This window comes from Ranitomeya variabilis, chromosome 4 (assembly GCF_051348905.1).
Source record: "Ranitomeya variabilis isolate aRanVar5 chromosome 4, aRanVar5.hap1, whole genome shotgun sequence".
Lineage (NCBI taxonomy): Eukaryota > Metazoa > Chordata > Amphibia > Anura > Dendrobatidae > Ranitomeya > Ranitomeya variabilis.
The window spans coordinates 302839332-302861512 of NC_135235.1; the positions used below are offsets into that span (position 1 = coordinate 302839332).

At 46.1% G+C, this 22181-nt stretch overlaps 1 long non-coding RNA gene across 1 annotated transcript in view; it reads left to right on the top strand.

The window, feature by feature from the left end:
• LOC143768871 (uncharacterized) overlaps positions 1 to 17515 on the top strand; it is a 32440-nt gene extending 14925 nt beyond the window's left edge. The window contains exon 4 of the long non-coding RNA XR_013214090.1: positions 17381 to 17515. This is a non-coding gene — a long non-coding RNA (uncharacterized LOC143768871). The remainder of the gene's footprint in view (positions 1 to 17380) is intronic.
• The last annotated feature ends 4666 nt before the right edge of the window (positions 17516 to 22181 follow it).

Sequence of the window (22181 nt, forward strand, 5' to 3'; positions counted from 1 at the left end):
GGACAAATTTCTACAGATTTATGAATCTTTTAGGGTTCACAAATTTTCAGGCACCACTGTAGTTTGGTAGTCCATTCACGGGATCCCGTTTTAAGTAAAAATGTATACTATGCTGTATACTTTTTTTACAATCTCCCTCTGTATAAGAATTTGCAGTCTGAACACTCTTGGCCTCTGACAAATAAATGGAGCCTTCTGGATACATTTGATGTATACTCCGGGAGCTTTTCATTGTGTATATGCCAAACACATAAGGCTTTGAAGCAATGTGCACTGACTGAGCCTTATTACAGGCTTCTCACGTGTCCCCGTCTATTGAACATGACATTAATTCTATCTGCTTGAGATAATGTTATGAATGGTTAAAATGTGCCATTATATTGCTCCCTCATTGAGACGCTATCGCATTTTGCTCTGCTTACAGAGATTTTCTTTATACCTATCATGGACATATGCTTATGTGCCTGAAGCCTCTCTCATTTAGCTTCAACTGGGGAGCATATGTCTCCCTCACTCATGATTTATTTCATTTGCAGTTATTCAAAGTGAATTCACCATATGGGTTGGATGATACCCAGACATTCAAGCAATGAGGCTAAAGATATTAGATAAAATAGGAAAAAATAGCTTAATTTGGGTACAAAATAAAATAATTTGTTCCATTTTTCCCAAACGCACAGCCGATCCAAGCCTTCTGAGTAATGTTACTCTGCAATATGCCATTTATACTGCATTGTCTGCACTGTTACCAATATTATACTTGCCTATGGCTTCAAAAGGGGGGAAATTAGTGCACACAGAAATCTTACCGCCCCTTTGCAAAATTCCCAGAATTGTGTAACTGTCAATTAATATACAAGTTTAAGGCCGGTTTCACATTTGCGTTTGTAGGAGCTGCGGAGGGCTGCGGACTTCCTCCGTGAAGCCCCACCCTCGGCTGCACCTTCGCCTCTAGCTCCCCCTACTTCTGCATGCGGCCGGCATGCGGCCTGCGTACCTATCTTTAACATTAGGTACGCAGGTCCTGCCGCTGTATGCGGATGCTTCTGCATGCGTCGTTTTGACGATGTGGCGACCAGCGTAGAACGCAGCTTGTAGCAATTTCTTTTTTTTTCCGCATCGTCAAAACGACGCAAGCGGAAACATCCTTATACAGCCGCACGACCTGCGTACCTAATGTTAAATATAGGTACGCAGGCCGCATGCCGGCTGCATGCAGAAGTAGGCGGAGGTGCGGCCGAGGGTGGGGCTTCACGGAGGAAGTCCGCAGCCCTCCGCAGCTCCTACAAACGCTAGTGTGAAACTAGTCTTAGTCCGATTTTCTGTAATACAATACATCTGTAATTTGCTGACTTGATAAATTATATGTCTGAAAGCAATACACAAATTGTCTCTTCAGAGGAAGCGGTCTTGAACTCTAGCGCCACCTACTAGAAGGAGCAATTCTAAAAGTCAATATCGACCCCAGCCACATGACGTATAAAAGTCAAACCAGAATCTCGATTTGCACTGATCAGATTTCTTGCTTTGCACTGAGGAGGGACAACACCCCGAAAGACGTCAACAAATAAAGATTTTGGTTTGGCTTTTATCCTAAGTCATGTGGTAGCACTCATTAAGGAAACTCGATGCAATGTTTTGATGGTTAAATGTGAAACATATATTAAGTGGATTGCAATTGATATAATCAACAAATGTCTGTATGGCAGATTCACTAGATGACTAAATGATGAATAGATCATCTATGAATCTACCGTACCAAAAATATATATTTGTATACCAGTTGCAGGTATTTGTTGTCAAACACTCTGAACTTCAGTGCTTGGCTTCTTCCATCATGTGCCCCAGAACAGTTGCATGCCCTGACTTTATAGTGAACCAATAAGATATGTTTGGGTTAGCAACTCTGCTATGGAAGGACCATGAATTTCAGCAAAGGACAATATAGAAATATAGAAAAATCACCTCAGCAATGAAGAGGACAGAGATTGTGCTGCTTGCTCAAGAGTAAATACATTTATTGGGATCTGGCAAAAGAAGAAAATGTATCATCCAATGTTTTGACCTAAATGACCTCTTTCAAGGACCTTTGTAAGTGAGTAGCACCAAATATGGAGAAGGTGTAAAGTTTTCAGGCAATGAAGGTCATTTACATTGAAATGTTGGAAGATATCTGTTCTTCCTTTGTCAGATCCTAATTAGTGATGAGCGAGTATACTCGTTGCTCGGGTTTTCCGGAGCACGCTCGGGTGGTCTCCGAGTATTTGTGACTGCTCAGAGATTTAGTTTTCATCACCGCAGCTGCATGATTTACAGCTAGTAGACAGCTTGATTACATGTGGGGATTCCCTAGCAACCAGGCAACCCCCACATGTACTCAGGCTGGCTAGCAGCCATAAATCATGCAGCTGTGTCAACAAAAACTAAATCTCTGAGCAGTCACAAATACACGGAGACCACCCGTGCGTGCTCTGGAAAACCCGAGCAACAAGTATACTCGCTCATCACTAATCCTAATGTATTAATTCTTGAGCAAGCGTCACAGTCTCCGTCCTCCATAGTGCTAAGGTTATCTGACTTTACAGTAGGTGCACTTGGTGGGATATCACTTGGCTCTAATTTGGGACTAATTTGAGATATTTGAGATAAGAAATTCCAAAGGAACTATAGGTCTAAGGGGGAATGGTTTCTCTAGTCAAAGAGGGTGTTGGCACCCTTGAAATTGTTAGAGAAAATTAAGTATTTCTCCTAGAAAATTATTGCCATTACACATGTTTTGTTTTACACATGTTTATTTCCTTTGTTTGTATTGGAACAGCACAAAAAAAATGAGAAAAGAAAAAGCAATTTGGACATAAATTCACACACAACCCCAAAAATAGGCAGGACAAAATTGTTAGCAACTTTCCAAAAATGTGAGTAAACAGCTGCAGAGGAAGGACAAGACCCCAAAACATGTGTATGCAAATGGAGTTACTGGTTTGGCTTTTTATGTTAAGGTTCGTTAAAGGGTAGATGTTGACTTTTAGGATTGCTCCCTCCAATAGGTGGCACTAGAGATCAAGTCCTTTTCCTTCTGTAGAGGCAATTTGCAGATGGAACTATAGTAATTGTACCTCGTGTGATTTGGTATATATACTGTACATGGTTTGCTACATCTCTGAATAACGGTGTGTGTAGAGTTGTTCCCAGGCAGATTCCACCTAAAAACCATTTGTAAAAGTGAAGACGCCCGGACATCTTTTTGAGTGTATTCCAAGCATTTTCGCTTAAGAAACTACTAGAGGATTCTTCATTGTTGAATAGAGAAAAAAAACTTTCATAAAATGCTTAAAAAGATAACCCAAATAGAATAGAAAAGAACTTGGAAAAATGCCGACAGTAAAAAAACACAGAACAAGCACTCCGGTAACAACCAGAAAGATGCAAAAAAAAAATACTTCAGGACACATCGGCTTTAGGACAAAACATGCGACGTATCCTGAAGAGTCTTCCTCTTGGAAAACCCGTTGGTTTAATCAAGTTTATAAGATGTTGTGTGCACATACTCTAAGAATGAGGCCACATGTTGCAGTTTCAAGTTGCCATTTTTCCTTTATGGGAAATAAACAGAAAACTGCTTTTATTTTGTAAAATCAAGACTCCCTGCAGGTTTTTCATGGGTTTATGGGTAAACATTTTAGAAACTTTTTCCTCGCTAGAGAAAGTCAAAAATAAAGAAATAGGGGCCACTCCTGTGCTCTATGGTGTGATGCACCCCACACAATGATAGTCATGCATTAGTGGAGTGCATCAGGTTCTATTGTGGTTCTTATCAAATTGCCGCTATTGAGTCCCCTGATGAACTCCGGCACATATCAGGGAAAATGCACTGAGAGAAAAGGATCCACGCTCATAAGGATACTGAAGCATCAGTCAGTAGTATCCACAAATCGGATGCTTTCAGTATATGATACACATGCAGCTGATGTGTTCAACCATTAGTACTGTATATACTTTGTGAGTGAAGTTTTTTTATTCTTTCTACTGTTGCACTTGGGTATACTTCCTAGGGCAAACAAGGGCGTTTAGGGAGAGCTCATGATGAGCAGTGGACCATGGCCCATTTCTAGGGTGCCAGCCTCCATAGGTAGATAGGCACACAGAGTATAATCGTTTGTCTGTCCTCTTCTGTTTTGCCTACCATTCTTCTGAATTTATTTTTTGAGTGCACTTTTTATTTCACAATTGTTTATTATTATTATTATTATTATTATTATTATTATTATTATTTATTATTATAGCACCATTTATTCTATGGTGCTTTACATGTGAGGAGGGGTATACATAATAAAAACAAGTACAATAATCTTAAACAATACAAGTCACAACTGGTACAGGAGGAGAGAGGACCCTGCCCGCGAGGGCTCAATCTACAAGGGATGGGTGAGGATACAATAGGTGAGGGAAAAGCTGGTCGTGCAGCAGTTTGGTCAATAGGCGATTAATGCAGGTTGTAGGCTTGTCGGAAGAGGTGGGTCTTCAGATTCTTTTAGAAGGTTTTCATGGTAGGAAAGAGTCTAATATGTTGTGGTAGAGAGTTCCAGAGTAGGGGTGATGCGCGAGAGAAATCTTGTATGTGATTGTGGGAAGAGGACTTAAGAGTGGAGTAGAGAAGGAGATCTTGCTAGGATCGGAGGTTGCGTGCAGGTAAGTCCCGGGAGACGAGGTCACAGATGTATGGAGGAGACAGGTTGTGGATGGCTTTGTATGTCATGGTTAGGGTTTTGTACTGGAGTCTCTGGGCAGCGGGGAGCCAGTGAAAGGATTGACAGAGGGGAGTGTTGTGAATTCTGTTCTTGGGCTCCCTCCGGTGGTTATAAGTGGTAGTGCTGCTGTCTGTCCTTCACAGCAGTTATCAGGTGTGTCCACTCTGGACTGGGCTATTTAGTCTGGCCTCACCCTTTAGTCAGTGCCAGTTGTCCATTGTATTCTGGAGGATTCACATCCCTTCATGGTTTCTCCTGCTTCCTGGTCTTTTCACCAAGATAAGTTCTGCTTGTTTGCAGCCCACATGTTGTGGGCCTCATTGTTCAGTGCATTTCATGTTTTTTCTTGTCCAGCTTAATCTGTGTAAGGATTTATGCAGTCAAGCTGGAATCTCTGGAGAGGCAGATATACCCTCCATATCTTTAGTTAGATGTGGAGTTTTTTGTATTTTCTGTGGTGGATATTTCCTAGTATTTTAATACTGACCACATAGTTCTCTGTCCTATCTTTCCTATTTAGCTAGATTGGCCTCCTTTGCTAAATCCTGTTTTCAGCCTGTGTATGTTTTTTCCTCTCCTCTCACAGTCACTATTTGTGGGGGGCTGCCTATCCTTTGGGAATTTTCTCTGAGGCGAGATAGTTTTCCCTTTTCTATCTATAGGGTTAATTAGTCCTCCGGCTGTGTCGAGGTGTCTAGGATCAGTAGGTACATCCCACGGCTACTTCTAGTTGCGGTGTTAAGTTCAGGGTCCGCGGTCAGTACAGATACCACCTTCTCCAGAGTACGTCCAATGCTACTCCTGGGCCACCAGATCATAACAGTACAACTGGCCAACAATGAGTTAACCGCATCTCAGAAGAAGGGAAAGAAAGTGCTGAGCCTGTTTTTTGTGTCTGTTTTTTGGGGACAGGTCTAAATTTCTGAGCTTTAAACATAACTGTAAACTGTTTTTTGCTCTGAAGCCCCGTTCCTCTGGTGATCCCATCCAGCAGGTTAAAATTGTCATATCTCTGTTGCGTGGCGACCCCCAGGATTGGGCATTTGCCCTGGAACCTGGGAATCCGGCGTTGCTTAATGTAGACACCTTTTTCAGGCGCTTGGGTTATTGTATGATGAACCTAACTCTGTAGAGCATGCTGAGAAAACCTTGTTGGCCCTGTGTCAGGGTCAAGAAGCAGCAGAATCATATTGCCAGAAATTTAGAAAATGGTCTGTGTTGACTAAATGGAATGAGGATGCTTTGGCGGCAATTTTCAGAAAGGGTCTTTCTGAATCCGTTAAAGATGTTATGGTGGGGTTCCCCACGCCTGCTGGTTTGAGTGATTCTATGTCTCTGGCCATTCAAATTGATCGGCGCTTGCGTGAGCGCAGAGTTGTGCACACTATGGCGTTGTCTTCCGAGCGGAGTCATGAGCCTATGCAATGTGATAGGATTGTGTCTAGAGCTGAACGACAAGGATTCAGACGTCAGAATGGTTTGTGTTTTTACTGCGGCGATTCTGCTCATGTTATATCTGATTGCCCTAAGCGTGTCAAGAGAATCGCTAGTTCTGTTACCATCAGTACTGTACAACCTAAATTTCTGTTATCTGTGACCCTGATCTGCTCATTATCGTCATTTTCTGTCATGGCATTTGTGGATTCAGGCGCCACTTTAAATTTAATGGACTTAGAATTTGCCAGACGTTGTGGGTTTCTCTTACAGCCTTTGCAGAGTCCTATCCCTTTGAGGGGCATTGATGCTACACCATTGGCTAAAAATAAACCTCAGTTTTGGACACAGTTAACCATGTGCATGGCACCAGCCCATCAGGAAGATTGTCGTTTTCTGGTGTTGCATAATCTGCATGATGTTATTGTGCTGGGGTTTCCATGGTTACAGGTGCATAATCCGGTGTTGGATTGGAAATCTATGTCTGTGACTAGTTGGGGTTGTCAGGGGGTTCATGATGACGTCTCTTTGATGTCAATTTCCTCCTCCCCCTCTTCTGAAGTTCCTGAGTTTTTGTCAGATTTCCAGGATGTTTTTGATGAGCCCAAGTCCAGTTGCCTTCCACCGCATAGGGACTGTGATTGTGCTATTGACTTGATTCCAGGCTGTAAGTTCCCTAAGGGCCGACTTTTCAACCTTTCTGTGCCAGAACATGCCGCCATGTGGAGTTATGTTAAGGAGTCTTTGGAGAAGGGGCATATTCGGCCATCTTCTTCTCCATTGGGACCAGGTTTCTTTTTTGTTGCCAAGAAGGATGGCTCCTTGAGACCCTGTATTGATTATCGCCTCTTGAATAAGATCACGGTCAAATTCCAATACCCTTTGCCTTTGCTCTCTGATTTGTTTGCCAGGATTAAGGGTGCTAGTTGGTTTACTAAGATTGACCTTCGAGGGGCATATAATCTTGTTCGTATTAAGCAGGGCGACGAATGGAAAACTGCGTTCAATACGCCCGAGGGCCATTTTGAATATCTTGTGATGCCATTCGGACTCTCTAATGCTCCATCTTTGTTTCAGTCCTTCATGCATGATATATTTCGGAATTATCTTGATAAATTCATGATTGTATATTTGGATGATATTTTGATTTTTTCGGATGATTGGGAGTCTCATGTGAAACAAGTCAGGATGGTATTTCAGATCCTTTGTGATAATGCCTTGTTTGTGAAGGGGTCTAAGTACCTCTTTGGAGTACAGAAGGTTTCTTTTTTGGGCTTCATTTTTTCTCCCTCATCTATAGAAATGGATCCGGTTAAGGTTCAGGCCATTCATGATTGGATCCAGCCCACATCCGTGAAGAGCCTTCAGAAATTTTTGGGCTTTGCTAATTTTTATCGGCGTTTCATTGCCAACTTCTCCAGTGTGGTTAAACCCCTCACCGATTTGACGAAGAAAGGCGCTGATGTGACGAATTGGTCCTCTGCGGCCATTTCTGCCTCTCAGGAGCTTAAACGCCGATTTACTTCTGCCCCTGTGTTGCGTCAGCCTGATGTTTCTCTTCCTTTTCAGGTTGAGGTTGACACTTCTGAGATTGGGGCAGGGTGTTGTGATTTTGCTTTTTGCTCCCTCTAGTGGTCATTAGTGATTTGACTCTGGAGCGTCTGTCTTTTCCTATATCCTCACCTGGGCCGTTAGTTCAGGGGCATTGCTATATAAGCTCCCTGGACCTTCAGTTCAATGCCTGGCATCGTTGAAATCAGAGCTAATCTGTTGTGCTCTTGTCCTCTGATCCTGGTTCCTGTTTTTCAAGCTAAGTCTGCTTCTTTGCTTTTTGCTTTTGTTTTGTTTGGTATTTTTGTCCAGCTTGTTCCTATCTGTATCCTGACCTTTGCTGGAAGCTCTAGGGGGCTGGTGTTCTCCCCCCGGACCGTTAGACGGTTCGGGGGTTCTTGAATCTCCAGCGTGGATTTTTATAGGGTTTTTGTTGACCAGATAAGTTATCTTGCTTTATTCTGCTATTAGTAAGCTGGCCTCTCTTTGCTGAACCTGGTTCATTTCTGTGTTTGTCATTTCCTCTTACCTCACCGTTATTATTTGTGGGGGGCTTGTATCTTGCTTTGGGGTCCCTTTCTCTGGAGGCAAGAGAGGTCTTGTTTTCTTCTCCTAGGGGTAGTTAGATTCTCCGGCTGGCGCGAGTCATCTAGCGATCACCGTAGGCATGATCCCCGGCTACTTCTAGTGTTGGCGTTAGGAGTAGCTATTTGGTCAACCCAGTTACCACAGCCCTATGAGCTGGATTTTTGTATCTTGCAGACTTACACGTTCCTCTGAGACCCTGTCCACTGGGGTCATAACAGTATGCCAGGCCAGTATTAAATGTTTAATGCATTGCAGAAGTGGGATTATAAGAAAGAAAATTTTGAGTTTTTTTTTTCCCTCTCTCATTTTTTTTTTTTCTTTTCCCCTTTACCTCAGAGTGGCTTAAGCTTGCTGCAGACATGAATGTCCAGACCTTGATTACAAGTGTGGACCAGCTTGCCGCTCGTGTGCAGGGTATACAAGATTATGTTACCAGAAATCCTAGGTCTGAACCCAAGATTCCGATTCCTGAACTGTTTTCAGGAGACCGATTTAAGTTTAGGAATTTCAGGAATAATTGTAAATTATTTTTGTCCCTGAAACCTTGTTCGTCTGGAGACTCTGCTCAACAAGTAAAAATTGTTATTTCATTCTTACGGGGTGACCCTCAGGATTGGGCTTTTTCGTTGGCGCCAGGAGATCCGGCATTGGCTGATATTGATGCGTTTTTTCTGGCGCTCGGTTTACTTTATGAGGAACCCAATCTTGAGATTCAGGCAGAGAAAGCCTTGCTGGCTATGTCTCAGGGCCAGGACGAGGCAGAGGTGTATTGCCAAAAATTTCGGAAATGGTCCGTGCTGACACATTGGAACGAGTGTGCACTGGCCGCTAATTTTAGAAATGGCCTTTCTGAGGCCATTAAGAATGTTATGGTGGGTTTTCCCATTCCCACAGGTCTGAATGATACCATGTCCCTGGCTATTCAAATTGATCGGCGGTTGCGGGAGCGCAAAACCGCAAATTCCCTCATGTTGTTGTCTGAACAGACACCTGATGTGATGCAATGTGATAGAAAAACCGCAAATTCCCTCATGGTGTTGTCTGAACGGACACCTGATTTGATGCAATGTGATAGAATCCTGACTAGAAATGAGAGGAAAATTCATAGACGCCGGAATGGCTTGTGCTACTACTGTGGTGATTCTACACATGTTATCTCAGCATGCTCTAAACGTATATCTAAGGTTGTTAGTCCTGTCACCGTTGGTAATTTGCATCCTAAGTTTATTCTGTCTGTAACTTTGATTTGCTCACTGTCATCTTATCCTGTCATGGCGTTTGTAGATTCAGTCAGGTGCTGCCCTGAGTCTTATGGATCTCTCATTTGCTAAGCGCTGTGGTTTTATTCTTGAACCATTAGAAAATCCTATCCCTCTTAGGGGTATTGATGCTACGCCATTGGCAGAAAATAAGCCGCAGTATTGGACACAGGTTACCATGTGCATGACTCCTGAACACCGCGAGGTGATACGTTTTCTCGTTCTACATAAAATGCATGATTTGGTTGTTTTGGGGCTGCCATGGTTACAGACCCATAATCCAGTCCTTGACTGGAAGGCTATGTCAGTGTCTAGTTGGGGCTGTCGTGGTATTCATGAGGATTCCCTGCCTGTGTCTATTGCTTCTTCTACGCCTTCGGAAGTTCCGGAGTACTTGTCTGATTATCAGGATGTCTTTAGCGAGTCCAGGTCCAGTGCATTGCCTCCTCATATGGAATGTGACTGTGCAATAGATTTGATTCCAGGCAGTAAGTTTCCTAAGGGAAGACTGTTTAATCTGTCGATACCTGAACATACCGCTATGCGTTCATATATCAAGGAGTCTCTGGAGAAAGGACACATCCGTCCGTCTTCTTCCCCTCTTGGTGCGGGATTCTTTTTTGTGGCTAAAAAGGACGGATCTTTGAGGCCTTGTATTGACTATCGGCTTTTAAATAAGATCACTGTCAAATTTCAGTATCCTTTGCCGCTGTTGTCTGACTTGTTTGCCTGGATTAAAGGTGCCAAGTGGTTTACCAAGATAGACCTTCATGGTGCGTACAACCTTGTGCGCATTAAGCAAGGGGATGAATGGAAAACCGCATTCAATACGCCCGAAGGTCATTTTGAGTACTTGGTGATGCCTTTTGGGCTCTCTAATGCCCCTTCAGTTTTTCAGTCCTTTATGCATGACATTTTCCGGAACTATCTGGATAAATTTCTGATCGTTTATCTGGATGATATTCTGTTTTTTTCTGATAATTGGGACTCGCATGTGGAGCAGGTCAGGATGGTCTTTAAAATTTTGCGTGAAAATTCTTTGTTTGTCAAGGGCTCAAAGTGTCTTTTTGGTGTACAGAAGGTTCCCTTTTTGGGGTTCATTTTTTCCCCTTCTGCTGTGGAGATGGACCCAGTCAAGGTCCGAGCTATTCTTGATTGGACTCAGCCCTCGTCAGTTAAGAGTCTTCAGAAGTTCTTGGGTTTCGCTAACTTCTACCGTCGTTTTATCGCTAACTTTTCTAGCATTGTGAAACCTTTGACGGATATGACCAAGAAGGGCTTCGATGTGGTTAATTGGGCTCCTGCTGCCGTGGAGGCTTTCCAGGAGTTGAAACGTCGGTTTACTTCGGCGCCTGTTTTGTGCCAGCCTGATGTCTCGCTTCCCTTTCAAGTTGAGGTGGATGCTTCAGAGATTGGAGCAGGGGCCGTTTTGTCGCAGAGAGGCCCTGGTTGCTCTGTTATGAGACCTTGCACCTTTTTCTCTAGGAAGTTTTCGCCTGCGGAGCGAAATTATGATGTGGGCAATCGGGAGTTGTTGGCCATGAAATGGGCATTTGAGGAGTGGCGTCATTGGCTCGAGGGTGCTAAGCATCGTGTGGTGGTCTTGACTGATCACAAAAATCTGATGTATCTCGAGTCTGCTAAACGCCTGAATCCTAGACAGGCCCGCTGGTCATTGTTTTTCTCCCGTTTTGACTTTGTTGTCTCGTATTTACCAGGTTCAAAGAATGTGAAGGCCGATGCTCTTTCCAGGAGCTTTGTGCCTGATGCTCCTGGAGTCGCTGAACCTGTTGGTATTCTTAAGGATGGTATTATCTTGTCAGCTATTTCTCCAGATCTGCGACGTGTGTTGCAGAGATTTCAGGCTGATAGGCCTGATTCTTGTCCACCTGACAGACTGTTTGTGCCTGATAAGTGGACCAGCAGAGTCATTTCCGAGGTTCATTCCTCGGTGTTGGCAGGTCACCCAGGAATTTTTGGCACCAGAGATCTGGTGGCCAGATCCTTTTGGTGGCCTTCCTTGTCTAGGGATGTGCGGTCATTTGTACAGTCCTGTGGGACTTGTGCTCGAGCTAAGCCTTGCTGTTCTCGTGCCAGCGGGTTGCTCTTGCCCTTGCCTGTCCCTAAGAGACCTTGGACACATATCTCCATGGATTTCATTTCTGATCTTCCGGTGTCTCAGGGCATGTCTGTTATCTGGGTGATATGTGATCGCTTCTCCAAGATGGTCCATTTGGTTCCTTTGCCTAAACTGCCTTCCTCTTCCGATCTGGTTCCTGTGTTTTTCCAGAACGTGGTTCGTTTGCACGGCATCCCTGAGAATATTGTGTCAGACAGAGGATCCCAGTTCGTTTCCAGATTCTGGCGATCCTTTTGTAGTAGGATGGGCATTGACTTGTCGTTTTCGTCTGCTTTCCATACTCAGACTAATGGACAGACGGAGCAAACTAATCAGACTTTGGAGGCTTATTTGAGGTGTTTTGTCTCTGCTGATCAGGACGATTGGGTGACCTTCTTGCCGTTAGCTGAGTTTGCCCTTAATAATCGGGCTAGTTCCGCCACCTTGGTTTCGCCGTTTTTCTGCAACTCTGGTTTCCACCCTCGTTTTTCTTCGGGTCATGTGGAACCTTCTGACTGCCCTGGGGTGGATTCTGTGGTGGATAGGTTGCAGCGGATCTGGAATCTTGTGGTGGACAACTTGAAGTTGTCACAGGAGAGGGCTCAGCGCTTTGCCAACCGCTGCCGCGGTGTGGGTCCCCGACTACGTGTTGGGGATTTGGTGTGGCTTTCTTCCCGCTTTGTTCCTATGAAGGTTTCCTCTCCCAAATTTAAACCTCGTTTTATTGGTCCTTACAAGATATTGGAAATTCTTAATCCTGTATCCTTTCGCCTGGATCTACCTGTGTCGTTTGCCATCCACAACGTGTTTCATAGGTCCTTGTTGCGGCGGTACGTTGTGCCTGTGGTTCCTTCTGCTGAGCCTCCTGCTCCGGTGTTGGTTGAGGGCGAGTTGGAGTATGTGGTGGAGAAGATCTTGGATTCTCGTCTCTCCAGGCGGAGGCTTCAGTACCTGGTCAAGTGGAAGGGCTATGGTCAGGAAGATAATTCCTGGGTGGTCGCCTCTGATGTTCATGCGGCCGATTTAGTTCGTGCCTTTCACGCCGCTCATCCTGATCGCCCTGGTGGTCGTGGTGAGGGTTCGGTGACCCCTCACTAAGGGGGGGGTACTGTTGTGATTTTGCTTTTTGCTCCCTCTAGTGGTCATTAGTGATTTGACTCTGGAGCGTCTGTCTTTTCCTATATCCTCACCTGGGCCGTTAGTTCAGGGGCGTTGCTATATAAGCTCCCTGGACCTTCAGTTCAATGCCTGGCATCGTTGAAATCAGAGCTAATCTGTTGTGCTCTTGTCCTCTGATCCTGGTTCCTGTTTTTCAAGCTAAGTCTGCTTCTTTGCTTTTTGCTTTTGTTTTGTTTGGTATTTTTGTCCAGCTTGTTCCTATCTGTATCCTGACCTTTGCTGGAAGCTCTAGGGGGCTGGTGTTCTCCCCCCGGACCGTTAGACGGTTCGGGGGTTCTTGAATCTCCAGCGTGGATTTTTATAGGGTTTTTGTTGACCAGATAAGTTATCTTGCTATATTCTGCTATTACTAAGCTGGCCTCTCTTTGCTGAACCTGGTTCATTTCTGTGTTTGTCATTTCCTCTTACCTCACCGTTATTATTTGTGGGGGGCTTGTATCTTGCTTTGGGGTCCCTTTCTCTGGAGGCAAGAGAGGTCTTTGTTTTCTTCTCCTAGGGGTAGTTAGATTCTCCGGCTGGCGCGAGTCATCTAGCGATCACCGTAGGCATGATCCCCGGCTACTTCTAGTGTTGGCGTTAGGAGTAGCTATTTGGTCAACCCAGTTACCACAGCCCTATGAGCTGGATTTTTGTATCTTGCAGACTTACACGTTCCTCTGAGACCCTGTCCACTGGGGTCATAACAGGGCCTCATTGTTCAGTGCATTTCATGTTTTTTCTTGTCCAGCTTAATCTGTGTAAGGATTTATGCAGTCAAGCTGGAATCTCTGGAGAGGCAGATATACCCTCCATATCTTTAGTTAGATGTGGAGTTTTTTGTATTTTCTGTGGTGGATATTTCCTAGTATTTTAATACTGACCGCATAGTTCTCTGTCCTATCTTTCCTATTTAGCTAGATTGTCCTCCTTTGCTAAATCCTGTTTTCAGCCTGTGTATGTTTTTTCCTCTCCTCTCACAGTCAATATTTGTGGGGGGCTGCCTATCCTTTGGGAATTTTCTCTGAGGCGAGATAGTTTTCCCTTTTCTATCTATAGGGTTAATTAGTTCTCCGGCTATGTTGAGGTGTCTAGGATCAGTAGGTACATCCCATGGCTACTTCTAGTTGTGGTGTTAAGTTCAGGGTCCGCGGTCAGTATAGATACCACCTTCTCCAGAGTACGTCCAATGCTACTCCTGGGCCACCAGATCATAACAGGGGAGAGGCCGGGTTATAGTGGGTGGACAGGTGGATTAGTCGGGCAGCAGAGTTTAGAATAGGTTGGGGGGGAGCGAGAGTGTTTGAAGGGAGGCCACTGAGCAGGAGGTTGCAGTAGTCAAGGCGAGAGATGATGAGGGCATGGACTAGGGTTTTTGCAGTTTCTTGGTTTAGGAATGTACGGATCTGTGAAATAGTTTTGAGTTGAAGGCGGCAGGAAGTGGAAAGGGCTTGGATATGTGGTTTGAAGGAGAGATCAGTGTCAAGGATTACCCCGAGGCAGCGAGCTTATGCGACTGGGGAGAGTGGGCAGCAGTTTACTATAATGGATAGGTCCGTTGTGGGGACGCATGAGATGAGGAAACATGATGAATTCTGTTTTGTCCATATTAAGTTTTAGAAATCTAGTGGAGAAGACGGATGAAATAGCGGACAGACATTGAGGGATTCTGGTTAGTAGGAAGGTGAGAGATGTAGATCTGTGTGTCATCAGCATAGAGATGATACTGAAAGCCATGAGATTCTATGAGCTGTCCCAGGCCAAAGGTGTAAATGGAGAAGAGCAGGTGCCCTAGGACTGAACCTTGCAGGACTCCGACATATGCGAGGTGAGGAGATGGTGTGTGAGTGGGAGACGCTGAATGTCCGGTCTGTTAGGTATGACGAGATACAGGATAGGGCCAAGTCTGTGATGCCAAGGGATGAGAGGGTCTGTAGTAATAGGGAATGGTTCACTGTGTCAAAGGCAGAAGACAGGTCCAGGATGAGAAGGATAGAGTAGTGTCGCTTGCTCTTGGTGGATTATAGGTCATTGGTGACCTTAGTTAGGGCAGTTTCAGTGGAGTGGTATTCCCGGAAGCCAGATTGTAAGCGATCGAAAAGGGAGCAGGAAGAGAGACGGGAAGACAGTTCAAGATGGACGTGTTGTTCCAGTAGTTTTGAGGCATAGATGAGAAGTGATATAGGGCAATAGCTACATACAGAGGATGGGTCAAGAGAGGGCTGTTTGAGGATAGGTGTGTTAGGGGTTGAGTTCCCGCCTCTGCACAGGGGGAATCTCGGGCCATCTCCGCTGCGGTCTCCCATTCTTCTCCTGCCGCAGTGGAGCCTGCTCAGCGGAGACATCGGTCCCAGCGTCTCGCTCAGTCTGACTCTGTGCAAAGGGTTACTGCTGCTTTTCCAGCTTCTGCCATTGAAGCCAGTGCTGGTCAGCGGCAAGCAGACGCTTTTGGGGCTAAGTCCTACTTTTCCCCTTCTGAGCATGCCCAGGGTAAGATCTCTCATTGGAGATCGAGGGTCACATGCTTGGATACTGCAGCAAAGCCCATTGGTTCTCCAGGAAGGTCCTGAAGGTGCTCAGGCTCTGTGGCAGCCTCTCATTGGTCCTTCTGGGAAGGTCTTGTACTTGCTGCAGCTATAAAAGGTTTGCATGGCCGCACGGCCATGCGCTAGTGTCAAATCTGAGTTATGTGCTTTGCACCAGTGTGGTTACGGGTGTATGTGTTCCGGGACGTGGCTGAAATAAGCCCCTAGAATACCAGCACCTCCGGAGAGGAGATTGTGTGTATGGATTCAGGGCCCTGGCTGAAATAAGCCCCTAGAATACCGGCTCCTCCAGTGAGGAGATTGTACGATTGCGTAACCACAAACTGCTATCTGCTCGGCAGTTGCTGTGTTCTGAGAGTGTATGAACATAAGGATGAATGACTTCAGGGCGATCAAAACATCCAACACCGTGGGGACACCATCACGTGTTTCTCAACGCAGTGATCCAGAACACTGCCCCCATCCCTTATGGGAAATATGCAAATGCATGTAGAAAAGCCGCGGAGACACCATCACGTGTTTCTCAACGCAAGCAATGAATAGCCAGGTCTTTCACCGGGAGGGAACAACCACGGGAAGGGCAGCATCCAATAAAGGAAAACCACCTATGCCAAAACATGGCATCCATCCACAGACAGCTGTTTTGGGGTATTTGCCCCTCATCAGTGTGGAGTAGGAAACTGGCTATTAGGAGCAGTGCCTAGTGAAAAGGCTATGAACATAAGGATGAATGACTTCGGGGAGATCAAAACATCCAACACCGTGGAGACACCATCACGTGTTTCTCAACGCAGTGATCCAGAACACTGCCCCCATCCCTTATGGGAAATATGCAAATGCATGTAGAAAAGCTGCGGAGACACCATCACGTGTTTCTCAATGCAAGCAATGAATAGCCAGGTCTTTCACCGGGAGGGAACAACCACGGGAAGGGCAGCATCCAATAAAGGAAAACCACCTATGCCAAAACATGGTATCCATCCACAGACAGCTGTTTCGGGGTATTTGCCCCTCATCAGTGTGGAGTAGGAAACTGGATATTAGGAGCAACAGGACACAATCCTTTCTTTAGGCGACTCTGTGAAGTAACAGAGTTCGCTTCTACCGCCGTATAGGGCCGCCATTTGCCAGCAGCAGGTTCTCTCCTGCACGGTGGACCCCGGGCTGCGAACGCACCAAATAACATCTCTCTATTTACTCGGTGCATTCCGCCAGCCCTAACAAGGTGTGATTGAGGCATGTTTAAAGCTTGAGTGTTAGTGATAGGTTGAAGAGATGGGTTAGGGTTGGGATGAAGACTGTGGCGAGGTTTGGGATGAAGTGGGATGGGATCGGGTCAAGTGCACAGGTGGTGAGATGCGATCTTGAGAGTAGAGTGGAGAATCGATCTTCTGTAATGGTGGAGAAGATGGTTTTGGAGGTGGAGGCCTGGGAAGTTGGGAGGAAGGGCTCTGGGGGTTGTTGACCAAAACTGTCTCTGATGTTATCTTTGCTAGGGGCAATGGATACATCCCTGGGTGTGTCACGTTATCTTCATTTGCCTCTCTAAACCACCTTGATGTTTGTATTGTACTATTTGAGACTCTAACTTGATTTAGTATAATAAAGATGAACAAGTTGAATAGCAGGACACTGTTCCAGAAGTCATGTCAATGATCTGTGGCTGACAGATGGGAACCATTGCTTAAATCCTGTTTTGTATGTTCAACGCAACATCAACGTTGCATTGTGATGCGCTCATGATGTCGTGCAACACCTACTAGAAGTGCACCGGAGATTCCAGCAGGTAGGTGGTAGTTTCCAGGGCTCACATCAGGTAGTCACTGACTTCTTATCTGTACTTTATAACCACCAAAAATGACCCATAATACATTTGGATGCTAGGGACTTGATTCTATTGCTCCATTGCTGTTGTAAGCATTTTTGTGTCTGCAATATTTTTGAAGATACTAATCTGATTTGTGTCTTACCGTTGCTAAGGGAAATATCAATTGATTTTTAATGCGACTAAAGAAATAAACAGAGACTGGTTTTAACTTCAATCCTGCTGGATTCAACTTACTTTTTTCTGTGGATCATTTGCTCAAACCTTTCCGTGCAGGAACAGATGAGGAGTAGCCTACATTCAGGTGAGCTGACTACATTTGTGTTTTTTGGAACAAATGCTTGCCCCCTTCCTGATTTCCTATTCCACACAGGGCCCTGTAGGTTTGGATTTATTCTTCAATTAAAAATAAAGGCCTTCATTTATAAACTCCATTTTGTAATTCCTTGTGTTATCTTTGTCCAATATTTAAATTATTTTGGAGATCTGAAACATTTAAATGTGACAAACATGCAAAAGAATAGGAAATCAGGAAGGGGCAAACACTTTTTCACACCTTAGGAAAACTGTTATTTTGTGTCCATTTAGTATATGTGTTAATAAAGTCATCAGAATTTAATGAAAGTTTCTAAAGAAAACTGATTCCTACAAAATCAGAAAATACAGTTCTGGCAAAAATTAAGAGACCACCACATCAAAACCCTGTCATGGGCCGCCCAATCTCCAGACCTGAACCCCATTGAAAACCTCTGGAATGTAATCAAGAGGAAGATGGATAGTCACAAGTCATCAAACAAAGAACTGCTTACATTTTTGCGCCAGAAGCAGTGTGAAAAACTGGTGGAAAGCATGCCAAGATGCATGAAAGCTGTGATTAAAAATCATAGTTATTCCACAAAATATTGATTTCTGAACTCTTCCTGAGTAGTGTTGAGCGATACTTTCCGATATCGGAAAGTATCGGTATCGGAAAGTATCGGCCGATACCGTCACAGTATCGGAATCCAATCCGATACCGATACCCGATCCCAATGCAAGTCAATGGGACGAAAATATCGGAATTAAAATAAACCCTTTCTTTCCTTGTAGGTTAATTCTACATGAAGGAAAACAACTAAGAATAATGTAGGATGTATTGGGGGACGTGGCGGAGACATTAAAGGCACAGGGGTTTATCCCAATCAAATAGAATAGCAGTATTTTTAATTTTTTTATGACGTTCGGCGTTAGAAAGAATTTGACTATGTTAATTTTTTATTTATTTTGTCAGATATTGATGTTTCACTACTTCCACGCCCTTCACCCTATTTTTTACTTCTCCCACACTTTCTTCTTCATTATCCTCATCATCAGCTTCTGTGACATCAACTTCTTCACCTTATTCATCTTCTTCTTTTCTACGTATATATATATATTTTTTTTTACATTGTTCATATTCTTTTTATTTAACTATTATCTTTTTTATATTCAACTTCTTCATCATATTCTTATTTGTGACAGGCATTCCCGTAGTTGTTATCTATAAAAGTTTGAAGATTACACCTTCCGTTCTGCCTGTCACAAAACAGTTACATTTGTCCGCGTTCAGTTTGGCCTGCAGCATCAGGCTTTATCCAGGGGCACCACGAGGAGGAACGGACTCACCCCCATACACTGCTTAGTCTTCTTCTGCTTATAATTTAGATAATATCTTTTGCTCTGATATTTAGTCTTATGCTTAATGTTCTTCTGCTCTTTGTTCTGCAGCCTCTTGTTCTTCTGCTTCTCGGTCTTCCAGGTTGTCGTCGTCATCTCCAGGGTCGTCATCTCCAGGGTCGTCGTCATCGGGGTCGTCGTCATCGGGGTCGTCGTCATCGGGGTCGTCTTCAGGGTCATCGTCTCCAGGGTCGTCGTCATCTCGGTGGTTGTCGTCTCTGGTGTCGTCATCATCTTAGGGGTGGTCTTCCGGGTCATCGTCTTTCGGGTCTTGAACTTGGAAATGTAGCAGAAGGTACAAGAAGGCTGAGAAAATGCCGAGAAACAGCTGATGGAACTGGAACTCGGATGGCTACCCGAAGGTCCAAGAGCCAATGGAACTACCGAGGACCAGCTGACGTTACTGGAACCCGGTTACTAAGCAGGAGGTACCCGTGCCTGAAAGCACTACCAAGGACCACCTGATGTTGGTGGAACTCGGATACCCAGAGGGAGGCACCTAAGCCAAAGGCTCTGCCCGGAACCAGCTGACGGTACTGGAACCAGGATGGGGAGCAGAAGGTACAAGAGCAAAAGACACTGCCGAGAACCAGCTGACGGTACTGGAACCCGGATGGGTAGCCGAAGGTCCAAGAGCCAATGGAACTACCGAGGACCAGCTGACGTTACTGGAACCCGGTTACTAAGCAGGAGGTACCCGTGCCTGAAAGCACTACCAAGGACCACCTGACATTGGTGGAACTCGGATACCCAGAGGGAGGCACCTAAGCCAAAGGCTCTGCCCGGAACCAGCTGACGGTACTGGAACCAGGATGGGGAGCAGAAGGTACAAGAGCAAAAGACACTGCCGAGAACCAGCTGACGGTACTGGAACCCGGATGGGGACCTATTCAAGCTTGTCTTCCTAGGGCCCCAACTGGCGGTGTGTTAGAGCCCAGGGACAGCAGGAGGAGGAGCAGGGGGAGGGGAGTGTAGGCCGAAGCCTGCACAGGCGGCAGCTTTGGGTGTGTTGTGTCTGCGTGGCTTTTGCAGGACACGTTGCCGGCTACACAGCAGGGGAACAGCTGGCGGTGCTGGACCCCACTGACACATTGGCGAGGTGTTTGGCTCTGTGCAGCCAGCACTTCCGGACAGCAACTAGCGTTGTTGGAGCCCGGGCTCTGCAGGTGGAGCAGAGTGTAGGCCGAAGCCTAATTGAACCGATTTCAAAAGTCACCTTTAACCCCCCCTCAGGGGTTACAAAGTAGAAGAGCCACAGCTTATGCAGCAGCAGTGCTGCGCAAGTCAAAGGTTGCTCTTGTAATTTTTCTCCTTGCACACGCTGAATGGAACACGTATAACATTTAGCCCTTTATACAGTCAAACTGTGTAATGGAGGCGAGAGTTCCCTTTGTAATGAGACGCAGCACAGGTGTCAAGAATCCCACCTTGGTGCTGGGTGCAGCCTCCCGAGTGTTGTTATTTGCTGTACAGGAGTCTGCGCTGTCGTGTTATCCCCTGGCCTAGCGCCGTTAGCGCTGCCCATCTTCTGGCATCATGTAATGTCGGCCGGTGCAGTTCGCGATGCCCATGAATCCCAGCCCCGCAGTGTCTTAACATTGTTAAAACACTGCGGGGCTGGGATTCAGGGCCTGGCGCAGCACATATGTTGGCCTCTCACACTCGGGTCCTTACACCCGCTTCAGACTGTGCGGCGTCATCTGATCCCTTATCGCACGCCACGGCCATGAAGCCGCACAGTCCGAAGAAGGCGGAAGGAGAGGAGGGACAGGCGAACTGATGCACTGATCCTGCCCATCAATCACACCCTCGCAGTCCCAATAAATAAGACACCGAGGGGCGTTGTGTGGGTCAGGGCGGCCGCAGAGGCGCAGCCAGCCAAACAATGATGCCAGAAGACGGGCAGCGCTACCAAGGGGGTTGCAGCGTGTCATTACAAAGGAAAGTCACACCACCGGGACGGTTAAATGGTCACACAGAGGACACATTTCAGACGTGTTTTCAGTTCCACATGTGCGAGGAGAATACGTTTCTGAGCCACCTTGCACACATGCAGCATTACCGCTGTACAAGGTGGCTGGATAACGTAAAAACGCCTGGGGGAGGGGGGACAGGTTCCCTTCAATTTCAGTTCTTGTGTCTGCGTGGCTTTTGCAGGACACGTTGCCGGCTGCACAGCAGGGGAACAGCTGGCGGTGCTGGACCCCACTGACACATTGGCTGGTGTTTTTCTCTGTGCAGCTAGCACATCTGGGCCCCAACTGGCGGTGTGTTAGAGCCCAGGGACAGCAGGAGGAGGAGCAGCAGGAGGAGGAGCAGGGGGAGGGGAGTGTAGGCCGAAGCCTGCACAGGCGGCAGCTTTGGGTGTGTTGTGTCTGCGTGGCTTTTGCAGGACACGTTGCCGGCTACACAGCAGGAGAACAGCTGGCGGTGCTGGACCCCACTGACACATTGGCGAGGTGTTTGGCTCTGTGCAGCCAGCACTTCCGGACAGCAACTAGCGTTGTTGGAGCCCGGGCTCTGCAGGTGGAGCAGAGTGTAGGCCGAAGCCTAATTGAACCGATTTCAAAAGTCACCTTTAACCCCCCCTCAGGGGTTACAAAGTAGAAGAGCCACAGCTTATGCAGCAGCAGTGCTGCGCAAGTCAAAGGTTGCTCTTGTAATTTTTCTCCTTGCACACGCTGAATGGAACACGTATAACATTTAGCCCTTTATACAGTCAAACTGTGTAATGGAGGCGAGAGTTCCCTTTGTAATGAGATGCAGCACAGGTGTCAAGAATCCCACCTTGGTGCTGGGTGCAGCCTCCCGAGCGTTGTTATTTGCTGTACAGGAGTCTGCGCTGTCGTGTTATCCCCTGGCCTAGCGCCGTTAGCGCTGCCCATCTTCTGGCATCATGTAATGTCGGCCGGTGCGGTTCGCGATGCCCATGAATCCCAGCCCCGCAGTGTCTTAACATTGTTAAAACACTGCGGGGCTGGGATTCAGGGCCTGGCGCAGCACATATGTTGGCCTCTCACACTCGGGTCCTTACACCCGCTTCAGACTGTGCGGCGTCATCTGATCCCTTATCGCACGCCACGGCCATGAAGCCGCACAGTCCGAAGAAGGCGGAAGGAGAGGAGGGACAGGCGAACTGATGCACTGATCCTGCCCATCAATCACACCCTCGCAGTCCCAATAAATAAGACACCGAGGGGCGTTGTGTGGGTCAGGGCGGCCGCAGAGGCGCAGCCAGCCAAACAATGATGCCAGAAGACG